Here is a 12486-nt window from a genome sequence, read left to right on the forward strand (position 1 = left end):
TCGGGCTCCCGGTGCACGTAGCCTGCTTCTCCCTCTGCCTGTGTCTCTGCCTCTCTGCCTCTCTTTCTCTCTGTATGACTATCATAAAAAAAAAAAAAAAAAAAAAAAAACAGCCCTTTCTTAAGAAAAAGAGGCAAGTCAGAACATAATTTACATGTTATAAAAGTTGATGAGGGGGCGCCTGGGTGGCTCAATTGGTTAAGTGTCTGCCTTCGGCACAGGTCATGATCCCGGGATCCTGGAATTGAGCCCTAGGTTGGGCTTCCTGCTCAGTGGGGAGTCTGCTTCTCCCTCTTCCCCTCCCCCCCACTTGTGTGCTTGCTCGTGAGCTCTCTCTCTCTCAAATAAAGTCTTTTTTTTTTTTTTTTTAAGTTGATGAGAGCCAAGTGTTTCCTGCAGAGCTTTCCTGGGGACAAAGAGAAAAGTGGACTTATGCTGACAAATGTTTGGGCGCTGAGTAGATTTGATCTCAATTCCTCATTCTTCTCTCTCTCATGTCTTTTGCCATGTGACTTTGCCGATTCCCCCTCAAAAGGGAAAGGATAGATTTTCCTACCTTTTGACTCTGACCATTTGATTTACATTCGCCAAAGGAACACTCATGTATATGATACAAATAGAGGCTTAGAAAAGCACTCACTCAAATGGACATGTTAGTGTTCTTCCTCTGTCAATGCCAAGAAAAGAATGTGCCTAAGCTGGCTGACTGGCCCTAGGGTATGAGGAAAGATATGTGGAGCAGAGTTGCCCTGCTAAGCTCAGCCTATAAGAGCGTCCCAACGGACTATGCCTGCATGAGCAAGCCCAGTCTAGATCAGCCAACCCCAACCAATTCCTAGATGCATGAACTGTAATAACAGGGGATTATTATTATGGTGGATCACTATTGTTATTCAATAATAATTAACCAACAGAGGTGTTATGGGGTCACATCGGCTCTGCAGTGGTTCTATAACCTCAGAATAGCCCTAATATCATAAGGGTTAATAACCAAATGAATCTACAAAGATATTAGTGAATATTTGCATGATAGGCCCACCATTCCTATCCAAAATGATAGAAAGCCTTCCCTAGTCTAAGGAAATATCCCAAGACTTTACCAGAAAGCTCTATCTTGGCTTGGGTTCCTCCCCAAGTTGACGCTGAGATAAAGGTTCAAGTGCAAGTGGTTTATTTAACTGATAGGAGTGCTGGGAGGGGGTGTTGCAAGAAGAAGGGATAGCAGGCCATGAAAGATGTGTCATCAAGCTGGCTACTACTGTGAGCAACAGGAACTTAATCCCACTGGACAAATCTGAGAGCCAACATAGAATGCACTTCAGAGGAATATCGTCCAAAAGATGAGGAGATGGGGTATTTCTTCAGCTCCTGCCAGTCAGGTACTGGCTAAGGGCTGCCACAGGAGAAATGATACCCAGGCACTTCTAGCCAACCACACTAGCAGTAGCCAGGGAGCACCATCAGGCAAGGAAATGGAGGTGCTGGAGACTAGAAGTCTGGTAGTCCTGTGTCAGAATTGCTGAGGCAAAGGGATAAAGGTAGGGCCTGATAGCACCTGCTATGCCTTTCTTCTGGTTTTATCTTTATTTGGGGAGCACAAAACCATGGTGGGTTGGGTGCTCAGCAGATCAGAGCAGTGGGATACCTTGTATGCTGACCAGAGCAATGTGTTCCTCCATACCAATTGTCCTTCATACTTCTGCATGTTTTTGTTTTCTGGTTGCTTCTCCAGTCCTAACTCCTACCCTCCTGTCACTTTCTAGGGTGTCTTTTCCACTAGGGCAAAAATCTACCCGTCACTCGCTCTTACCACAACTGCCCACAAGTCACAATTCAGGTCTGTCTGATACAAGGAGCAAGGAGATTGATGCTATCCATGAAATTTGAAAAACACCCTTTAATTTTATTAATTTAAAATAAATTTAATTAATATATACTGTATTATTAGCTTCAGAGGTAGAGTTTAGGGATTCATCACTTGCATGTAACACCTCACTACCCATTACATCACATCACATGCCCTCCTTAATGCCCATCTCCCAGTTACCCACTCCCCCCTCCCCTCCAGCAACCCAGTTTGTTTCCTAGAATTAAGAGCCTCAAAAAAAAAAAAAAAAAAAAAAAGAGCCTCTTGTGGTTTATCTCTCTCCCCGATTTCATCTTATTTTATTTTTCCTTTCCATCCACTATGTTCGTCTGTTTTATTTCTAACACCCTTTAATTTTATAACATCTGCAAACAGTGTCAGGCTTTCCTCTGAAAGGCACAGCCATCCAGTGTGATAAGTACAGTCACACCTAATTCCACACAGTAGCTGTGGGTTTAAAAAGGCTCATATATTGATTAGTGTTCCTCAAACCTTTTCATCAAAGTTCTATTATCGGCAGAAAAAAGTAAACCATGTACCCCACCCCTGCTGGTAGCCCATAGTGGATAAAAATGTGTTAGATTACTGAACGTGGACATGTCATGAACATGTTTTTGTCTGATAGCATCCTTTCCTTGGATGAAATCATAGTCCCCCACTGCATCATTGCTGTTGAGCTCCCATTCATGATGCCACTGATCCTTGTCACAGGGCTGAGCTGCTAACACAGGCAGGGCTGACCATGGTACCCCACTGGCACCTATCTCCAACAAGGCCCCACAGCAATCTCTTTAATAGGTGTATGGATATGAGAAGTTCCTTTTTTTCTTTTTAAAAGATTTTATTTTTTTTAAAGATTTTATTTATTCATGAGAGACACACACACAGAGAGAGAGAGAGAGGCAGAGACAAAGGCAGAGGGAGAAGCAGGCTCCATGCAGGGAGCCCGACATGGGACTTGATCCCAGGTCTCCAGGATCATGCCCTGGGCCAAAGGTGGCGCTAAACCGCTGAGCCACCCGGGCTGCCCTAAAAGATTTTATTTTTAAATAATCTCTCTACCCAATGTGGGGCTCGAACTCACAATCCCCAGATCAGAAGTCACATGCTCTACTAATTGAGCCATCCAGAAGCCCCAAGAGAAGTCTTTTTTCTTCTTCTGGGTGGCTAAGCAAGGTAAATAAGGATCTGGAGTTGCCAGCTAACAAATTCAATTTAGAGAAAGCATACACACAGAATAAAGCCAAGCAAAGCAGAAAGCAAGAGCGTTAGAGCTCTGGGAGTACAATTGGAGCACTGTATCCAACCATACCTAAAGCTTCATAGGCTTTCTAATCAAGTGAAACCCCTCCATAAAAGGACAGAGTGGGTTTGCTTAGGCTAGTCCATTTGCAACTGGAAGGTTCCTAAATTGTTTAGTAAAATAGACATTGCAGAACAAGTGCCTTGTTTATCCTGTGGCTTCATATTTCCCCCAGCACATTGTCGTGTTCCCTAGGAATGTGGGAGGCCCTACATCTTTATTTCAGAGATGCCATACTGTACATCTGCCTATTCTTCAAATCAATATTGATTCTGAACACTTTTGCTCTAAAATTTCCCAGTTCCTCCCCAACCTGAGGCTCCTGGGAAGATCTCAAGCTCTTTGCTGTGTCCTATCCTAACTATGGATCCCAACCCTCTACCCCAGTTCCCTCTACCACTTACAGGTTTATTGCCCTGCCCTCTTGGATCCTATACTGTACACTTAATGGTTCTTCTGCCTTCTCACCCCTACCTGCCTGACTGTGGACAGTCTAACCTTTGAAATATCAAATCCATGAGATGTTAGAGAAATTTCTGGGGTCAGAGCAGAGAGGAAGGTGACATCCCATTGCTAGAACAGACTTGGGAGAACCCATGATGGGAGAACCCATGATGTGGAAGCAGTGAATTTGGTTTTCAGGAACAGAAGGCAAGGGCAGGATCCCAACCCCAACCCAACAAACACAAAGCATTCCTCTTTGATGAAGAAACGATTATACGTGTAGCACTATACTTAAGTGCCATAGGAGTACACAAAAGAAGTAGCAGACAGGCCCTGCTTTCAAGGCAATTTTAATTTAGCTGAAGGATAAAGTAAAAATTTAGAGAATGATCACGAGGTAAAACATAACAGTGCATGGCAGAGCAGAACAAAGAGTATTAGATGAGTAATAAGCAGATGTGGTAAAGGGAATGGCTGAGTGAAGTCAGTTCGTAAAAGAGGGAGGCTTGGAGGAAATCAATCTTGAGCCAGGCCCTGAAGGAAGTAATTGACAAATGTAAACTCTCCAGCTGGCCATGGGGAATAGGCTCTGTCTTAAGGAGTTGTGTAATTCAAATCTGCTCTGACCTGTTTGTGAAGATGCAGGCCAACTCTGAAGCTCTTTAGGCCGGACTTGTAAGGCTGCACAAAACCAGTGTTTTGGTCAAAAGAATGCAGTCATTTGGCACTGGGTATACCCGGTAGATGATATCATGTCTGTAGATCAAAGTTAGGCTAATGTCACCTGCGAGGGAAGAAGACTTGCAAAATGGTTTATATTCGCCTTTTATTTCCAAGTTTAATTTTAAAGATTTTTATTTTATTTTAATTATTATTTTTTTAGATTTTATTTATTTACTCATGAGGACACACATACACACAGAAAGAGAGAGAGAGAGAGAGAGAGAGAGAGAGAAGCAGGCTCCATGCAGGAAGCCTGATGTGGGACTCCATCCCGGGCCTCCAGGATCACACCCTGGACTGAAAGCAGTGCCAAACCGCTGAGCCACCCAGGCTGCCCCAAGATTTTTATCTTGATTACAGCTCTTGGTAAATGAATGTCACTTTAAAAGTTAGATTCTTTGCAGCAAAATGCAGAACTTTCGGCAACGTTAATTTTTGTTGATATGTTAATTGTGCTAAGTGAAGGCCAGTCCTCTATAAAACACAAACAACACCCCCCTACTTTTTGCCTTAGAAGCAGAAAGTTAGAGAGAGATGTAACAAACAAATTCACAGATTGTTCTCTCCTTGCAAGAGATATCAGCTAAAACAAGGTCTTTAGCCTTAATGAAAACATATTTTCACAGGGTTTTTTTGTTTTTTCTTATTTTGACAAGATAAAAACAAGTTGTTAAGAAACCATTTCTGTCAATACTAGAAACTTTGGCCTTACTGCCATTGTTAAAAGCAATCCAAGAAATACTATTAAAGGCTAATTTTGCTGCCCTTTTGAAGAGACTTTTGAAATCATACAGAGCCTGTAAAAAAAATAAATAAATAAAAATAAAAAAATAAAAAAATAATAAAAAAAAAACAACAATAAGCTGAATTGGAAGGACAGGTTCCTCCTTGGCAGTATGTGTCAAATTACATTGTCTCCTGTCTGTGGATAAAACCAAGAACTGTGTTCTCCAGGGCTGGCAACCCCTTACGTGACAATACAAAAATTTAACAATAAATGAAACTGACAGCCTACTTCACCAGATTGGGAACACATCTGAACTTCTACAGAAAGATAGCCCGTCTCTAGTTCATTTTCCTAGAGGCTGGTCTACAGCAACACCTAATGAAAACAATGATGGGCACATATTTATTTCCAAGGCATTTGTAGCCTGCGCTCTGGTTCCAATCTTACCGCAGAACTGAGATCAATTTTCACATCTTTTCACTAAATGGATAGGATGTGAAATTACTTGCATTGACAATAAGCATTCTCAGGGGCTCGGGTAATTACGCAGCCCAGCCCAGCAGAAAAGAGGCACTGACGAAAACACACAGACAATTGGTTACCATCAATTTCCCCTGGTGCTGGCACATATAACTGCAGTAAAAATTGAGTTCTTGGGTAAACCTACTCCTTTCCAATCCAACCAGCAGAACACAGCTGGCAGGTGATTTCTTCCCCAGCAATCTCTGGAAAGCTGTGTACCCAAATCTGACCACAGCCAGCATTTGCAGGCAGAGAAGCCACGGTACCTCAATTCTGGTAATTCTACATATAAACATCCCTCTCTTCGATCTCCCGTCTCCACTCCCATTTTTTTATTCTCCGTCTGTGTGCCAAATGGCCTCTTTCACAATGGACCATAGTAAACAGCTTCTTTATCATTTCCATCTTGAAAGGCTTGCCTTATGTGGGATGCTTAGATTGAAGACAGTTCCTGCTCCTTGCCTCCTTATTGGTTTTGTCTCAAATACTTCAGTCTATGTAACAAGCACAAAGAATGAAAACAAAGTAAGCCACTCTCAAGGTAGGTAGGACCCAGGCAGAAAGCCTGATAAAGTCTGGATGTGAGAGGTACTGCTCCAAGTCTCCAGACCTCAGATTGTCTTGCAACTACCAAAAGCTGCTCCAGCACTAATGAAACATCATTCTCAGGAAGGTGCCCATAAGGTCAACTTCCTTACTGCTATAAGAATGATTTATTTCCTCTAAAAGATTCCATCTAATTCAACCACAAGTAAATGTAATAAAAAGCATTTTATATGATTATATAAATATAACAAGTCAGAAGTGACTATTTTGACAGTTTGACAATAAAGTATAGGCAACAAAACAATTCTTGTGAAGTACATAGAAAATTGGATTAAAAATGTTACAAGATCAAGTTTACCTTTTGGAAATTTAGTTAAATTGGGATCTGGGCAGTCAGTCTTTCCACAGAAAGGCACATTTCTTTCATTCCTTTGCCTGTCTAAAGTTAAAAAAATAATAAAATGTTCTATCCATGTTTGCTATCAAAGAATTTCCTTTTTGCAGTCCCAGAAAACCAGATAGGAGAAGAAAACCAACAGTTTTCTGAGTGAGTAGCAGACATTATGTTAGGTACTTTGCATACAGTATATATTTCATAAATGTTATCTAACTGAATTTTTACAACACTGAAGAATTATTAAACCTCAGGGTTTCTGGCTCCTAAACTTGAGCTCCTCCCTCTGTATTCCATTATAGCACACAGTCTAGTGCATATCTGCCACCATACATAGTTACCAGAAAATTTTTTTTTCTTGTGATAACTTTTTAAGATCTATTCTCTTAGCAGCTTCTAAATGTGAAGTACGGTATTAACTATAGTCACCATGCTATGATTATGCTCCCATGACTTACTTATTTTGTAACTGGTACTTTGTGCCTTTTGACCCTTCACCTGTTTCACTCACTTGCCACCCCTGACATCTGGCAACCACCAACTTGTTCTCTGTATGTATGTATGAGTTTAGGTTTTGTTTTGCTTTTTTTTTTGGTTTTTATTTTTTTTAGATTTCACATATAACTAAGATCATATTTATCTTTCTCTGACTTATTTCACTTAGCATAATGCCCTCAAGATCTGTCCAGATTGTCACAAGTGGCAAGATTTCCTTTCTTATAGCTGAATAATATGCCATTGTGTATATACACATTTTCTTCATTCATCAAAGGACACTTAGGTTGCCTCTATGTCTTAGCTATGGTAAAAAGTGCTATTATGAACATGGTGCATATACCTTCTTGAGTTAGTGTTTTCATTTTCTTTGGATAAATACTTGGAAGTAGAATTGCTGGATCATATGGTAGTTCTATTTTTAATTTTTTGAGGAAGCTCCATACTGTTTTCCATAGGGGCTATGCCAGTTTGCATTCCCACCCTGTTGAGAGGGTTCTCTTTCTCCACATTCTCCTCACACTTATTTCTTGTCTTTTTGATAAAAGCCATTCTAACAAGTTAGTGTGAATTGCTATTTAATTGTGGTTTTGATTTGCATTTCCCTGATGACAAGTGATATTGAGCAGTGCTTCACATTCATCTGTATGTCTTTTTTGGACACATGTCTATTACATCTTCCCCCATTTAAAAATAAGATTGGGGATCCCTGGGTGGCGCAGCGGTTTAGCGCCTGCCTTTGGCCCAGGGCGCGATCCTGGAGTCCCGGGATCGGATCCCACGTCGGGCTCCCAGTGCATGGAGCCTGCTTCTCCCTCTGCCTGTGTCTCTGCCTCTCTCTCTCTCTCTGTGACTATCATAAATAAATAAAAAATAAAAATAAAAATAAAAAAATAAAAATAAGATTGTAGGGTTTTTTTTTTTAAGAGTTTATTCATTTATTCATGAGAGACACAGAGCGAGAGAGGCAGAGACATAGGCAGAGGGAGAAGCAGGCTCCATGTAAGAAGCCCGATGTGGGACTCGATCCTGGGACACCAGGATCATGCCCTGAGGCAAAGGCAGATACTCAATCGCTGAGCCATCCAGGCATCCCCAGATTGTGTTTTTGCTGTTGCATACTACAAGTTCTTTATAAATTTTGAATATTCACTCCTTAACAGATGTGATTAGCAAACATTTTCTCTTTTTTTTTTTTTTTTTTTTTTTTCAAACATTTTCTCTTATTCAGGTTTTTTCTTTTTTTCTTTAAGATTTCATCTTGTTGATGGTTTCCTTGCTGTGCAGAACCTTTTTAGTTGGATGTAGTTCCCATTAGATTTTTGCTTTTGTTGCCTTCACTTCTGGTATCAAATCCAAAAATTTTTTATTGCCAAGATCAATGTCAAGGAGCTCCTCTTCTAGGAGTTTTAAGGTTTTCAGGTCTTATGTTCAAGTCTTCAATCCATTTTGAGTTGGTTTTTGTGTGTGTTGTAGATCAGTGGTCTAGTTTCATTCTCTCACATGTGGCTGTCCAGTTTTCCCTGCACCATTTATTGAAGAGACTCTTTCCCCTACTGTCTATTCTTGGCTCCTTTGTCATAAATTAATTTACTGGGGCACTTGGGTGGGTCAGTTAGTTGAGTATCTGCCTTCAGCTCAGACCATGATCCTGGAGTCATGGGATTGAGCCCCATGTCCAGCTCCTTGCTCAGTGGGGAGTCTGATTCTGGCTCCCCTCCTGCCCTTTCCCCCTGCCCCCCAACTTACACTCTCTCTCTCTCAAATAAAATCTTTAAAAAAAATTTTTTTTTAATTAATTGGCCATACTATATATAGTGGGTTTATTCTTTGGCTCTATTCTGTTCCACCAATCTATGTAACTTTTTTTATGCCAGGAACATAATGTTTTATTAATGAAATTTTAAAGTATAATCCTCACTAATAATTAATAATCACATTTAAAACACATGTCCTTAACTTAAATTTGGTTATTCCAAGTGGTTAAGGTTTTATCAGGCAATACATTCATACTTGTGTGTTTCTATATGGAATGGCAAAGTTGCAGAACTTTTCTAGAAAGCTATTTGACAATGACTTTATCCAGTAATTCCACCCATGAAAATTAATCCTAAACAATCAGTTTATCATGCAAAAGCAAAAAATTGGAAACAATATAAAAATAATAAATATATGATGGCAGATTCATTAGACATTAGGTAGCCATGAAAGTCATGCTTTAAAAAATTTTCATGATGTAATCATATTTCAGTATGACATTAAGTTAAAAAGCACGATATATAATTATATACAATAGAATTTTAATTTTGTACAAATAAAAATAAGCAAAAGTATTAACTAATTTTCCTCCAGATAGTAGAATGAAGGCAATCTAAATTTTTTCTTTTAACTTTCTGTGTTTATTATAAGAAACATTTACTACTCTAATAATGAGGATTTAAAAAGCATTTTTTTTAGTGAAATAGTATGATGGGAATTCATGAAAATTTGTTTTCTTTCTTCACTACTACTAGCACAATAGGGCTATTTCATATAGAATTGATCAATTACAAAGTATTTATTAACAATACTCAAATTATGGAAAGAGTCCAAATGTCCACCAACTGATGGATGCATAAAGAAGATGTGGTATAGCGGTATGTGACTAGCTCAGTTGGAGGAGCATGTGACTCTTGTCCTTGAGGTCATGAGTTTGAGCCCCATGTTAGGCACAGAGATTACTTAAATAAATAAAAACTACGCTACTAGGGATAAAATAAAGGAACATAATTCACAGTCTCTGACCCCAATTAACTTAAAGCTCAAATGAATTTCTCCTGAGTCTCTATTTTATATATATATAAGTGATGAGAACTAAATAAACAATCCCAACCAAAGCCTCCCCCCAAAATGAAATTTTTTTACCATTATTACTGCTGGACATTTGCTTCTATATTATAGATCTCAGAATTCTGACCTTAATAATTGCTCCCCCATGACTGTTCTGCTTTGTTCCCTCCTCCTTTCCCTGTTCTCTCCAGACTCCTTCCTAGCCACACTTTCCCCAAATACATATAGCTCCCCATGACTTCCATTGGATGCCCAGTAATGTAAAACAACACATATCCACTTTTATCAAATTAGTTGACCAGGCTTGTTTTTACATTTCCTTTTGTCAAGAATGGTGAAGGGTCTGAGATTTCCCCCTACGTGCAAATTAAGTTAGCCTATCACGGTATCATGAATGCTGACAGAAGACATAAGACTACTGGGTCAGAGACAAAAAACTTTATTACTCGTGGCAGATTGTGCTGTATGAACTTCATGATTCCACCTGTTACTCTTGCTCCCAGAGTCTTAGTGACACACAGAGGCTCAGGTAGATGCTATGCACATAGATTCGCTTCAAGGCTGAGGGCCCTGAGTTTAGGGAATCCAAATCTTTAAAAATGGGCTACAAGTGAACCTGCCCAATCTTTGCCCTGGTGGGAAACATTATATTATTATACCTTACAGTAAACAAACCTGCCCTTTGCTCTACAAGGGGATAGTCTTTATCTTCTTCTTCTTTTTTTTTTTTTTTTTTTAAGATTTATCTGACAGAGAGATTACAAGTAGGGGGAGCAGCAGGTAGAGGGAAAGGGAGAAGCAGACTCTACTGAGCAGGGAGCCTGATCTGGAGCTCAATCCCAGAACCCTGGAATCATGACCTGAGCCGAAGGCAGACACTTAACCGACTGAGCCACCAAGGTACCCCAATCTATATCTTCCAAGGCTCTTTAACTACAGATAGCTTTTGTCCCAGACTAGTTTTTCAAGGATATCAGCACATCTGCTCCCAAGACAGGGAGAAACATGGGAGATATGGAGAATTGTCTCCCAGCATCTTTTCCAATGTTTTGGGGTAACATCTGATTTTGATATAAGTGAAAACATAGAGAAGTTCCAAGAATAGTGCAAGGGACTGCATTATACCTCTGTTTACCAATTAGATTTTCCTCTTTTTTTTCCTTTCCTCCCTCACTTTCTTTCCTGTGTGTATCCAATTTCCAAAGCAACTTGAGAATAAGTTGGAAATGTCACAGAAGTTTGTCCCAATGTCAATATTACATATGATCACTTGAGGGTGCCTGGGTGGCACAGTCAGTTACACATCCAACTTTTGGTTTTGGCTCAGGGTTGTGGGATCAGCCCCACCCCTGCATTGGACTCCACAGTCAGCAGTTTGCTTAAGATTCTCTCTCTCCCTCTGCCCCTCCTACTCATGCTCTTTCTCTCAAATAAATCTTTAAAAAACAATACATAGGGCAGCCTCTCAAATAAATCTTTAAAAAACAATACATAGGGCACCCTCTGCCCCTCCTACTCATGCTCTTTCTCTCAAATAAATCTTTAAAAAACAATACATAGGCTCAGCGGTTTAGCGCCGCCTTCAGCCCAGGGCCTGATCTTGGAGAACTAGGGTTGAGTCCCCTGTCGGGCTCCCTGCATGGAGCCTGCTTCTCCCTCTGCTTGTCTCTCTGCCTCTCTCTCTCTCTCTCTCTCTCATGAATAAATAAAATATTTTTAAAAAATTAAAAAAAACAATACATAAACGTGATTACTTGGTTAGATGGTGTGTTTGCTCAGTTTCGCCACTATAAAGGTTCTATCTTTCATGGATGTTTGTACTGGTTAGTTTTCTATTATAAATATTTTTATTCAAAACTTTTTATGGACCTATACTTTCATTTCTCTTGGGTAAATACCTAGGTGTGGAATGCTCAAAACCATAGGATAGCTATTAGTTCAAATTTGTGAGAAACCACAAACTGTTTTCCAGGGTGGCTTTAGAATGTTGTGCTTCTATCAACAATGTATGAGTGTTCCAGTTGCTCCAAATTCTTGCCAAAGTTTTGTGTCATCAGTGTTCACAATTTTAGCCATCCTAGTAGACATGTAGAGCTATCTCACTGTGGTTTGTGTTTCCCTGATTAACTATGATGATTTACACTTTATATGTTTATTGGCCTTCTGGATATCCTTTGGAAAGTGTCCATTCAGGGTGCCTAGGTGGCTCAGTGGTTGAGTCTCTTCCTTTGGCTCAGGTCATGATCCTGGGGTCCTGGGATTGAGTCCTGCATCAGACTCCCCCCAGGGAGTCTGCTTATCCCTCTGCCTATGTCTTTGCCTCTCTCTGTCTCTCATGAATAAATAAAATCTAAAAAAAAGTGACTATTCAAATCCCATATCAATAATGACTTTTAAAAATTGAAGTATAGTTAACACACAGTGTTAAATAGTTTCAGGTAGACAACATAATGACTTAACAACTCTATACATTATGCTATGCTTACTACAAGTGTAGCTACCATCTGTCACCATACAATGCTATTGCAATACCATTGACTATATTCCCTTTGCTACCCTTCATCCTGGCGATGTGTTCATTCAGTAACTAGAAGCCTGTATCTCCCATTTCCCTCCACCCATTTTGCCCATCTCCC

The 12486-nt window shown here is 39.9% G+C and overlaps 1 long non-coding RNA gene across 1 annotated transcript in view; it reads left to right on the forward strand.

Annotated features, from left to right (window-relative positions):
* LOC140607006 (uncharacterized) overlaps positions 1-12486 on the forward strand; it is an 85564-nt gene that overhangs the window by 50106 nt on the left and 22972 nt on the right. The window lies entirely within an intron of this gene.

This window comes from Canis lupus, chromosome 16 (assembly GCF_048164855.1).
Source record: "Canis lupus baileyi chromosome 16, mCanLup2.hap1, whole genome shotgun sequence".
In the NCBI taxonomy this organism is placed as follows: domain Eukaryota; kingdom Metazoa; phylum Chordata; class Mammalia; order Carnivora; family Canidae; genus Canis; species Canis lupus.